Below are 13,021 nucleotides of genomic sequence, written 5' to 3' on the forward strand. Positions count from 1 at the left end.
TCTTTTTTCTTTCATACTTATATTTAACTCCTTCCTCCCTTTAGTCATTCTTCATGCCATTTTTTTTGCTTCCTTCATTCCTTTTGCCTTTTTTTACTTCACTTCATTCCTTCCCTTCTTCGTTCCTTTCCCATTCATTTTATTTTCTTTCTGCCATTCCTTGCCACCTCTGCTGTCTTTCTTTCTTTGGTTACCTAACTCGCTCCTCTCTTTCTTGCCTTTACATTTTCTTTGCTTCTTTCTTCAGTTTCATCTGACTTAATTTCTTCCATCTTTTTCTCCTTGTCATTGTTTACTTCGCTCTTTGCTTACCCCACTTTGTTCTTTTCTATTCTTCTTTTTTCCTCTTTTTTCTATATTACTTTTTAATCCCTCCTTCCACTCTCTCATTCCTTCTTTTTTTAAACTAATCCTTTTGGCATTTTATGCATTTATTTGAGAGTTGACAGTAGAGATGATAGGAAATATGTGGGGAGAGAAATGGGGAAGAACGTGCAATAAAGGTACTTTTTCTCTCTTCCTTCCTTCCTTGACTTTCTTCCTTCCATCACTTTCTCATTACTCTTTCTCTCATTCCTCTTTCCCTTCACTTTCTGCTATTCTTTGCTTCCTTTACTTCCTCCCCTCCTTTTTTTCCTGTCTGGATAAACAATATTTTAACACTCACACAGTCATATATGCCATATATATGAGCAGTACTCCCACCCTGGAGCAGACAGTGTGGGTGGAAGGGGGCTGTACGGCAGACGCACCCAACAACAACAGGAAAGGAGTTCGCTTAGCTCTGCGCCTTTTTCTTAAATCCATCCATGTGCGTCGGTCCAACCTTTAGAGAACAGCATGATGCAACGAGCCTGCAACCTGCACGTTGCTGCCATCACATGAAAACCACACATTCTACAAAACACTTCACCCTGACCATCATGATGCATTTTAGAAAAATTAAATGGGTCTGACGCACCCATGGGTCACTCCCAAAGCCAGCCCTGCCTCTCGGGACCCCGAAGGTTTTACTTCAAAATCAGTCCAGCTTGAGATAGGATGTTTTCTGTTCCTAATGCAGAGGCGTATCATCCTTTAGGGAGGATTAGGAGTCATGATCAGCAGTGCTGTCAGGGGGTTGGAGGACTTGTGGGATTTGATGACCCAAACTGCTGGGAGGAGGACAAGGGAAACAAAGGTCTTGTCTCCACCCTGCCCCACTTTGGAGTATGTGCAGTATATGCAGGCAAGCAAAAGTCTGCATGTGTATTGTTCTATGCCTATATCAAAGTTCTCACATTTTTCAAAACATGGATTTACAGGTACACATTAGTGGTCAGACAGGCTATCTCACATCCAACTGCATAATTATACATACTGACGTACTGTAAATTACATAATACCACAGATCCTCATAATATGAGCTGGCACCCACATTGGGAGGATGAGCAGTACATTTTTTTAAGTTGAGGTAACTAAACATACGTGGTTAAGGTAATCTAAAGATTGTGAACATGTTTAAAAGAAAGGAAGATTGCCTTTTGACCGGAGATGACAACCAAATCCCAGTGTTGAAGTCAAACACTGTACATCTATCTATCAACCCTGACCTCCTCCATAAGAAGTGGCAGTATAAAGACATCACATGCATCCGACAACCCCTCCCTCCACACCTTTCTGAGGTGTGGGGACACTACATACTACAACTTTTGTATATTTCTCAAACCAACAGTCTGACAAGCACGCCCTCTTCACACAACAATTGGTACAGGTTTGAACTTCTCCATCCACCTCTCTTTTTTCTCACAAACGTACGTTTTATACTTTGTAAAACATAGTTTGTTTGAAGCATGCTGGACCCTTCAGAAAGTCACACCATATCTTGCTTTGTTATTGAACTTTTCTGTCATTAACTCATATGAACAAATAAATAATCCAGCTGTTTTCCAGGTGAGGACGTGCACATTGTATATACATTACATGTGTCCAAAATCAACACTACACAAGTATTTCATCCAATCCAAAGACTTCCGGTCTGCGTTTTTACGTTTGTGTCATAGACATTTCAGTAAAAATGTTGTGTTTTTGCCAAGCAGAAGTACATGTGAGGAAAATAACATAGTTCCCAGAACAGATCCTTGAGGAACTCCGTAACTGTGATGAGCTAAAGGAAGTTAGGACTGCAACTACCAATTATTTTCATTGTTTTGTAAATAAAATGTCAGAAAATTCTCAAAAATGTCCCTCACAATTTTCCAAATTCCAAGGTGACATCTTCAAATGTCTTGTTTTGTGTAACAACAGTCTAAAGCACACAGATGTTTGGTTTACTATCATATAACACAAAGAAAAACAGCAAATTCTCACATTTTTGGAGCTGAAACAGAGCTTTCTATAAGCGCCAGTTGCCGGCCAAACAGCCGACTACACATGTAAGTCCAGCCAGCTATTTATTAATGTTTCATTCTAATAAAATAGTTTTGATTAAGAAGTTGCAATTCACAATGTACATGTACAACCACTATCCTCCAATTCAAAACAATGCAAGCATGATGATAAAGAAACATGCTTATCTGTCTCTATCAGTCCCACATGCTCTATATGAATGTGTGTGCACGCTCTCAGCTGAGAGGTTGTGTCCTACCAAATAGAGAGTAGGGAGTCGTCTTCAGTGTTTGACAAATATTAGCAAAATAATTGATGACCAAACACATTAAGAATTGCATTGATTGCACAGACATCCTCATTAGACAGGTTGCTTCAGAAAATATCAGAAAACACTGGTGGCAGCAACCTGACAATTGCATAGTAACCATTAAAAAGTCCACTGAAAGACCTGTATTCTTCATATACACCACACAGAAATGTATGGCTTAATGAATGAACGAATGAATTAATTATCTTTATTTACATTGCACTTTTTACAGCAGAGCCATCTCTAAGACACATTGCAAACACACACTAAAACAGGCAATGCTGTCAAAGTAACAGGTCTGTGTCATGTGAGGAAAATGTAGGCTATGCCTCGGCCTCACACTCAGGATGGTAGTGAAGATGAAAATGAAGACAAAGATGACTAGAAGTTGAGTTGATTCTGTAGATTCATGTGACTCACATGATGTGAGTCAAGTGATTCACATGTTTTGTTATTGTAGAGTTATTTTTGGCATAGGTTTATTTTATAGTTAATTTAATTTGAAACCAATACATAGGCTAGATAAGACCCCTGGACCCTCTAGCTGGCTACTTTTTCCCATTTGCTGGTTACTCTATATCCATGTGGAAAGCCCTTCAGCCAGACAATATTGGGTATTTTTGTCTGAAGAATTACTCAGACGATGAATCAATTATCAAATTAGTTTCTGATTACTTTCTTTCAATCAACTTCTCATTTCAATTTTATGTGACACTTTATTTGTTTTATGTGAGAATAAAGGTACTGGTATAACAATGGTTCTTTTCACATACACATACAGGGCCTATACCATTCAGAAAAAAATTCATCTGTTCTTTTTATATATATGTCCAGGTTTATGTGAATTACGGAGGACCTAGGAGAGATCCTTGAGGAACTCCGTGTCTGTAAAGAGCTGGATGAAGAGGAGAATGTAACTGTTTTGATAGTTTTGAAAACCCATTTTCAAAAGAGGCAAATATAACACTAACAGTGGACAAATAACTCTCCAGTTGACTTGTAACTTTAAATAACTTGTCAGTGATCAATCAACACCTGCAGAAGTTTAAAACTATAAAGGTGTTTGTTAACTTTTAATGGATGTGCAGTTAAAAACACTAACACTGTTGATTTTTTTACACTTAAATATTAAAGATTTTTGTACATGTAAGCCACACATTGATAGAGAGAAGCTTTTTATAGGCTATTTGTTCTTATCATATCTGAGAATAAATATATATACATATGGTATATATACATATAATAAGAAAAAATCTCCCTATAGGAATACAGTATATCACGATTAGCCTTGAAATAGCAGATAAAAGCCCCTTAATGTATGATGTCAAACTCATGTCTGAGCAGCACAAACACATTTTAATACAGTTATACAGGAGCATCAATGGATTGTTAGTTACCAGCGGATGAATCTGGCTAGGACTTACCTTATGACAGCCTGTAGACAGCAAGACAGCCTCCTCTGCTCCCGGCGATCTGTCTGAAGATGCTTTTGATCCTCCGAGAGACACAAACTGAGGACACAAATGACCAAAATCAAACCAGTTTGTCCGACGTTTCCCGACGTGCCATCATCGATTAAGTTCTCGGTTGTCTCTGAATGATTTAAAAGTAAAAGAAATCGGTATTTTAAAAGCAACTCCTCCCACGGGGGGGATCGTTCAAGAGGAGAAAAGAAAATGCCTGTTGCGAGTTTTCAGATATGCAATCTAAAACCTTGTCTTGTGTGTAGTTTTCTCTCTAAGATAGAGTGACGTAGACTAAAGATATTAACGACGAGGAGGGAAAATTAATTGTCAATCAGATGTGAGGATGTAGGCTGCTATATGAATGTCAAATCCGCAAATAGGTAGACGCTCTCCTGGAGGCGCATCGCTCAGTTGCGACGCTGGTCAACTGAGCTTCCAGCGGTGGTGATGAGGGAAGAGGCTGCCTGGGTGGAGGAGAGAGAGAGGGTGGAGAGACACTGAGAGAGACCGGGAGAGAGAGAGGGAGGGAGCGCGAGAGAGAGAGGAGATAGGGAGGAATGCCAGAATACAGATCCAGCCTCCTTCACCAGCTGTTGACTCTCACGACAGAAGTCTAAACTGTGCTTTGTATGTGTGTGTGTGTGTGTGTGTGTGTGTGTGTGTGTGTGTGTGTGTGTGTGTGTGTGTGTGTGTGTGTGTGTGTAAAAGTTGGTAAAAGGACCATTACAGCAAAATACTCCATTACAAGTAAAAGTCCTACATGAAAAATCCAACTTAAGTAAAATTACATAAGTATTAGCAGCAAAAATGTACTTATTTGGTCCTTCTGATATATTAAGATTAATTAAGATTTCTTAGCTGTCATTTCTCAGCACCCACATACATTGAAATTAAATTGATCCTCTGCATTTGACCCATCCTATGCACACACACTGGGTTCAGTGGGCAGCCGCAGTGCAGCGTCTGGGGACCAACTCTTTTTTTGCTAGTGCTGTGGTCAGGGGCACTGACAGGATTATTAACCCTAACATATATGTCTTTGATGGTGGGAGGAAACCAGAGCACCCAATGGAAACCCACACAAACATGAGGAGAACATGCAAACTCCACACAGAAAGGACCTGTGATTGCCAGGGTTTGAATTCAGGACCTTGTTGCTGTGAGGTAACAGTGCTAACCACTGAGCCACAGTTATTATTATAAATGATATTAGATATATTGAATATTGAAGCATCAGTGTGTAAGCAACATGTTTTTGATGTAGCTGCTGGAGGTGGAGCTAATTTGAACTACTTTATATACATTTATTGGTCCAGTGGTTCCCAACCTAGGGATCGGGCCACCAGACAAATCTGAGGGGTCGTGAGATCATTAATGGAAAAAAACAAAGTTCTGATACACAAATCTGTTTTCAGTTTTTGGACTTTTTCTCTAATCTTTGATCTTTGGTGAAATATTGGATCATTTGAACATTTATTGAAATGAAACCATGTGAGAAGTTTGGAGGGAAAAACAATAACACACAAAAACTCAGAGACATCTGAAATGTGACCCTGACTACACACTGCTTTCTGTAAGATGTCAAAAGCCAAAAAGGTTGGAAACCACCAGTTTCATCTTTAACAATGTGTTGTATTTTAAAAACTTGTTATATTATCGATTCTTCATCTGAAAAGTGACTAAAGCTGTCAAATAAATGTAGTGGAGTAGAAAGTACAATATTTCCCTCTGAAATGTTGTGGAGTGGAAGTATAAAGTAGCATCGAATGGAAATACTCATACTCATACTATTAATACCACTGCAAACATTTCATAGAAATTAGAATGTAGTTATAAGCAGATATAATGACATTTTAAGTGTTTGTTAATGTACAGTATAACTTCTTATATGAATACATATTTTATATTATTACAACTCTCATTTATTATCTGTTTATCCTCCAACCTCCACTTATGGATGTCAATAGGAGGAGTTATAGATGTTCACAAATACATCAATAAACACATATATCTGCTAACAACTACATCATAGTGTGTTATAAGCATTTTATTACATCTTTATATACTGCTTATAAATGCTAAATAGGGGGGGCTTAACAAATGTGTGTGTTATCCTTCCACCGCACTGGCTTTATTATTTCCGTGTGAGCTGTGTGACACATTTTGTTCAAGAAAAATGAAGTATGCCGCAGGCAGTGGTGTGTGATTTCAAGCAAGAATGCAGCAGAAACCCTGGAAAGCAGCTGGACCAGACAGCGTATCATTTTAGAGCACTGCACTGAGCAATTAGCCCCCACATCCACAGACATATTTAACAAGTTACTTCAACTCTGCACGGTCCCTGCCTGCTTCAAATCCTCTACCACAGTCCCAGTCCCCAAAAAGCAGAGGATTACGGAGCTCAACGACTACAGGCCAGTCGCTCTAACCCCTGTGGCCATGAAGGTTTTGAAAGACTCATCCTGTCCCAACTTAAGTCAATCACTGACCCCCTGATGGACATCATGCAGTTCGCATACCAGACTAACAGGTCTGTGGATGACACAGTCAACCTAGGCCTTTAAAGGCTTTGTCCTCTAGCATCTAGACAGCTGGAGATCCCATGCCAGGATCCTGTTCATTGACTTCAGCTCAGCATTTAACACTGTTGTGCAAGAGCTCCTCCACACCAAGCTCTCCCGGCTGACTGCGCCTCAGTCTCTCTGTCTGTGGATCACTAACTTCCTGACAAACAGGAAGCAGCATGTGAGGCTGGGAAAGCACACCTCCAGCCCTCCCCTCCCACCATCAGCAACAGAGCACCACAGGAGGAGCACCCACCTCCTCTACTGCCTGCATATGAATGACTGCACCTCCACATGCTCCTCTGTAAAGTTCGCATATGTAGTCATTGGTCTGATCCAGGATGGGGACGAGTCTGCGTACAGACAGGAAGTGGCATCCTGGTGCAGCCATAACAGCCTGGAGCTAAACACCCACAAGACAGAAGAGTTAATAATTGACTTCAGGAGAGCCTTGGCATTAAAAAGTACTCTATGATCATGTGAAGACCTTGTTATTAGTCTTTAGAGAACAGAGTGCAACAGTGTTAAAGGGATAGTCAAGCAAATTAGTATTGCACTTCCATAAAGTTGGAGGACACACAAAGTAAAAAAAAAAGAATGTCAAATTTGGAGCAGTAGAGGCCGAGATATGCTAACTGTTTTACCCTAAGTATGTGTAAAGCTTAAAAAATACTGGATACTACACTTCCCATAATGCAACAAATAGTTTTTTGTTAAACCCTCCACACTGGTAAACACTCACATCTTTCAAAGTCCACAAGCCTATTTTGTAACCTAACACATGCTTTCTGTTAAAAAATGGCATCTTACAAGGCCAAGCTGACAAGTGATCTCACTCGGGTAATGTTTCTCAGACTTATATCTGTGCAGATTCTCAGTCACCCAGGTTTAAAAAATTAAACAGACAATACAGAGGGTTTGTGACCACTAAACTGGATAATTGAGCTAAGGAGTGGCAGGATTGCATGCAGATAGGAATATAAACAACTATATATTAGGGTTGAAATAAACAAGTCAATTAATTCCATCAATAAAACAAGACCTGCCGCTTCCCCTTGTCTCATGTGATGGGTTAACTAAATATCTTTAGGTCTTTTAACTAGAAAAATAATCAGCAGATTGAAGCAACCATTACCTGCAGCCCTTCTGTATATACACATATGCACAAGAATACATACATACACATATACTGTACAGCCGTGCATACACAGCCTTCTAAATGAGGATGAAAACATGCTGATAGGTCATTATTGTTTCCCTAGTTCATTTGTGTCTTAAAATTCCAAACAAGATGGGTTTCTTCATGTTGTCTCAGACTTGACGAAGCTCCCTCTGAGCCACAGAGGACTTTACATGTCTGTTTTCACAGGTTGAGATGTACTCATATCAATCGATCGATAGAGAGACCGTTTAAATGGGAGTTATACAATCATATTAATGAGTCGGTGTAGGTGTTGTGAAGAGCAGGACTGGAGAAGGAGCTGTCTGAGGAGGAGCAGGAAGGAGGAAGGACCTGGCTTGATCAAAGCTTATATATACAGGACTGAGTTCAGGTGTGAGCTTTTTCCATTTACCTGCAGCAGAACCCTGGACTCTCTACTGGCAACAGTTGTTTGTCTGAGTGAAACTGTGAGTTCCTTTGTTCTTAATTCATTTATGTCCACAGTATCTGGAGTATCTGTAACCTGCCATACCACTTGTAACAAAGACGTACAATAAACTACAATTTGATTGGATTCTTCCAGTGTTTCAATGCGCCTGACTGCACACCCATAGTGTTCATTATATTACCTGGAATTACAGTCATTAATAGTAAGTATTTCATAGTAGGGTAAGTAAGGTTAAGTTTAGTGAAAATATAGTACATAATACAGTAAGTATATGAATTATCATTAATTGTGTAAATTGGACATTGATGTGACAATGGCCAAATGGGTCACTTGTGTAGATAAATCAAAATCAGTAGTTCCACCCCCCCCCCAATAAGACATCCAACTGCCTTTATTTTAGCACTCTATTATTAGAGCGCTACCTCACTTCTGTTTTGCTCCGATTTGTTTTTGATCACATAAACCTACAGGCCGACATTACATTTTTTTGCTGGTATTGTGTGCCAATCATCATTTCAACATCTCAGAAAGTCACAAAAAACATTGTTTACATGAGAAGCACAAATAAGGACTGTGTTTTAATATAATGTATGCTGTTGGCTGGCAGAGGACTGTGGTGAAAGGGCGGCTATAAATACACACAGTGATTAGGGAATAAAGAACGGGTGAGCAGGTGGGTGTGGGAATCAGGTGAGAAAGTCTGGGGACATCTAGTGGACAGGTAGAGAATGGCAGGGACTGAGGCAGAAAGGGCTAAATGAACTGGACCAGGCAGTTAGTGTAACACTATATAGTACATCATCTGAGACTGTGTACCTCTGGCTGAGCTGCTGTCTAACAGTGTTCATTGTCTCCCTCTAGTGGTCATAAGCGGGAACCTCTCGTCACTTCACTTCACAACTAGAAGTCCACTCAGTTATGACGTAGCAGCTCTGTCTTGATCAGACTTATAAAATTCCAAGTTATGTTTTCATGACATGAGAATTGGATTTTTGGATCTTTTAATTTTTCAAAAATGTATGGGAGGTTGGACACTAAGGGAGGAGAAAAGGATTCGTACCGATTGGATAGACAGAAGGTACGAGTTGGGAAGATGTGCAGCAGAGAGACGGAGAAGCAGGAGAAACACTGAATCAAATAAAAACACATCGACCTCCACTGTTACATAATTTAATTATTTATGCACAGTGTCACATTCAATTTTTGCTCTCATCACCTTCATATATTCCATACACTTCATTTCTTTGTCCATAGTACAGTTCATATTTCCTTTGAACAGTCAATATTTCATTTCAAGTTTTATATCCCATTTCACAATTATCATTATTCCATTTTGTAAATAGATTTTAAACTTTTCATTTAATTTTAGTGCTACTTTGTTCATTTCATTATTATTACATTACTCTTGTTCTATTTGTATTCTATGTTGCATTTGTAGGAACAAATGCCGAGACACATTCTTTGTATGCTGCATACTTGGCTAATAAACAGATTCAGATACATGCATGTTTCCATGTATGGGTGTATCTATTATTGAGACAATAAAATAAAATGGTATTACAGAATAAGATAAAATCAAATGCGCCTATTACTCTCTCATAAATGAACGTCAAACCCTCTGAGAACATCACATTATTTCATACACCTCATAGATCTTAATTTTTAATAGCTTATCTTCAAAATAAAATGAACAAAAAGGACAATTACTGGTTAATACATGTTTTACAGCTCTCTATAATGCAGTTGTCAGTTGATATGCGTTTATCAATGTATTAGTCAACAACTATAACTCCTCCTGTGGACACCCAGAGGTGTTTTCTGCTGTATAAATAGATAATGAGTGACAATATAGCAGCTGTAATAATATAAAATGTCTTCACAGGAGAAGTTAGAATTGTTAATGTTGAACAACGACGCTCGCAGCTTTGTGCACATCTGTGCGATATATCATAAGTATAACTTTACTCGTACTGTAACAGCAAAACTGAAAATATGCAAATAAAACTGGAAGTAAGGAAGAATGTTGAATCAAAAAAAAGAAAACAGCATTTCAACAACTGGATAAAGATGTTCAGATGCAGAATTCTGATTGTGAGCACTGAGAAAGAGTCCAAATATCTGCAGATAAACATCAAAGAGCATCAGCTCAGTATTTTCATGTTCCTCCACTGAACTTACATTCATCACGTCAGAAGTAAAAAAAAAAACAACATGGTGCAAAGCCAAAGACAAAAAAAAGGAGCCAGTTGTCCAAAACACAAAAAGGCTTAATTTCATGCACAGATGTTTGTGTTCTGGCTCCTTCAGTGTGCAACAGTCTTTTAGATTCATCGTTGAGTCTTTTTAAGTTTTCACCTACACTGTAGGTAGGTAGTATCAACCATCTACAAACAGGTGCACTGAGTGGCTCCCTGTAGTCAGAGGCGTCCTCAGGTTTGCCTCACAGGACCTCCTAACATTTAATCCCATCAGTCTAACAACCAAAACTAAATTATGCAAACATTCATAGAACTTTATACAGATTATATAAACAAACGAATCCCCAAAGTATAACTTCCAGCAAAAACAAAGAAAACTACATAATGAAGATACTAAACAGAACCTTGATGTTGCAGAGTGAACGAGGACTTCATAACTGATTTATTATCGACAGCCAAAGAGCAAAACCTCCTATCTGAAAAACGCACTTTTTTGAGAAAACTAAAAAAAAGAATGTCAAATTTGGAGCAGTAGAGGCCAAGATATGCTAACACTTTTACCCCAACTATGTGTAAAGCTCAAAAATACTGGATACTACACTTCCCATAATGCAACAAATAGCTTTTTTTTTGTGACCCCCTTTTGCAGCAATAACTTCAACTAAACGTTTCCGCTATCAGCCCTGCACATCAGCTTGGAGGAACTTTAGCCCATTCCTCCTTACAGAACAGTCTCAACTCGGGAATGTTGGCGGGCCTCTTTGCATGAACTGCCCGCTTCAGGTCCTCCCACAGCATTTCTATAGGATTGAGGTCGGGCTACAACTTAGCCACTCCAAAACATTAACTTTCTTCTGCTTTAACCATTCTTTGGTAGAACAACTTGTGTGTTTAGGGTCGTTGTCTTACTGCATGACACACTGTCTGTTGAGCTTCAGTTCAGACAGATATTTGACATTTTCCTGTAGAATTTGCTAGTACAACTCAGAACTTGTAGCTCCATCAATGATTGCAAGCTGTCCTGGTCCAGAGGCAGCAAAGTAGCCCAAACCTTGATACTACCACCACCATGTTTCACAGATGGGATAAGGTTCTTATGCTGGGATGCAGTGTTTCCTCATCGTCAAACATAACGCTTGTCAAGCCGAAAGGTTCAATTTTGGTTTCATCCATCCTCAGAACATTTTCCCAACAGCCTTCTGGCTTATCCACATGGTCTTGAGCAAACTGTAGATGGCAGCAATGTTCTTTTTGGAGAGAAGTGGCTTTTTCCTTGCAACTCTGTCATGCACACCACTGATGTTCAATGTTCTCCTGATGGTGGACTCATGAATATTGACTGTAGCCACTGCAAGAGAGGCTTTTAGTTTCCTAGATGTTACCCTGGGATCTGTTGTGGCCTCCTGGACTATTACACGCCTGCTCTTGATGTGATCTTTGTTGTTCGACCACTCCTGCGGAGGGTAATGATGGTGTTGGATGTCTTCAATTTGTACATGATCTGCCTGACAGTCGACTAAAGGAGTCCAAACTCTTTAGAAATGGGTTTGTAACCAATATCGGCTTGATGAGTATCAGAAACTCTTCTAAGGTCCTCAGAAATCTCCTTTGAGCCATGACACACTTCCACAAACCTGTGTTGTGAAGCTCAGACTTTGATAGTGAAGACCCATATTTCTCTTTTTTAAATAAGGCAGGGCATCCCAGACTGACACTTAATTGTCATCCAGTTTATTGAAATAACCAACTCTAATTTACCCTTGAAATTAATTGATAATCCTAGAGGTTCACACACAAATATGTAACATTGGATCATTTTCCTCAATAAATAAATGAAAAAGTGTAAGGTTTTTGTCTCATTTGTTTAATTTATGTCTCTTCCATCTAGTTTTAGGACTTGCATGGAAATCAGATCACATTTTAGGTCATATTTGTGCAGAAATAGAGCAAATTCTAAAGGGTTCACAAATTTTCAAGCAACACTGCACTGTTGTGCATTGTTATACTTATCAGCTACCTGGCAGTGATATTTAATCCAAATGTATTAAGTTTAATGTACAGTGATAATATGATATCTACTTTCTGTTTTCATAAAAAAAACAGCATCGGTTGTTGTCAGCCTCCGCTGCCTCGATCAGCTACCACCTGTCGATATCAGCCTATAACCTGCCAAACCGCCTGTAACAAAGACATACAATAAACTACAATTTGATTGGATTCTTCTGGTGTTTCATTGTGTCTGACTCCACACCCATAGTATTCATTATATTACCTGGAAATCAGCATACCCTTCTTACAGTCCTTAATAGCAAGTATTTCATAGTAGGCTATTCATAGGATCAAGTTTAGCGAAAATATAGTACATAATACAGTAAGTATATGAATTATCATTAATTTTTTAAACTGGACATCACTGTAAAAGGGACCAAATGGGCCACTGGTGTAGATAAATCAAAATCAGTAATTCCACCCTGCAATAAGACATCCACTGCCTTTATTTCAGCAC

The 13,021-nt window shown here is 39.0% G+C and overlaps 1 protein-coding gene across 1 annotated transcript in view; it reads right to left on the reverse strand.

The window, feature by feature from the left end:
• LOC121905520 (zinc finger protein GLIS2-like) overlaps positions 1–4,590 on the reverse strand; it is a 32,780-nt gene extending 28,190 nt beyond the window's left edge. The window contains exon 1 of the mRNA XM_042423807.1: positions 4,102–4,590. The gene's annotated coding sequence lies outside the window, so the exon portion shown is untranslated. The remainder of the gene's footprint in view (positions 1–4,101) is intronic.
• Between the last annotated feature and the right edge of the window lie 8,431 nt (positions 4,591–13,021).

This window comes from Thunnus maccoyii, chromosome 2, assembly GCF_910596095.1.
Source record: "Thunnus maccoyii chromosome 2, fThuMac1.1, whole genome shotgun sequence".
In the NCBI taxonomy this organism is placed as follows: Eukaryota; Metazoa; Chordata; class Actinopteri; order Scombriformes; family Scombridae; genus Thunnus; species Thunnus maccoyii.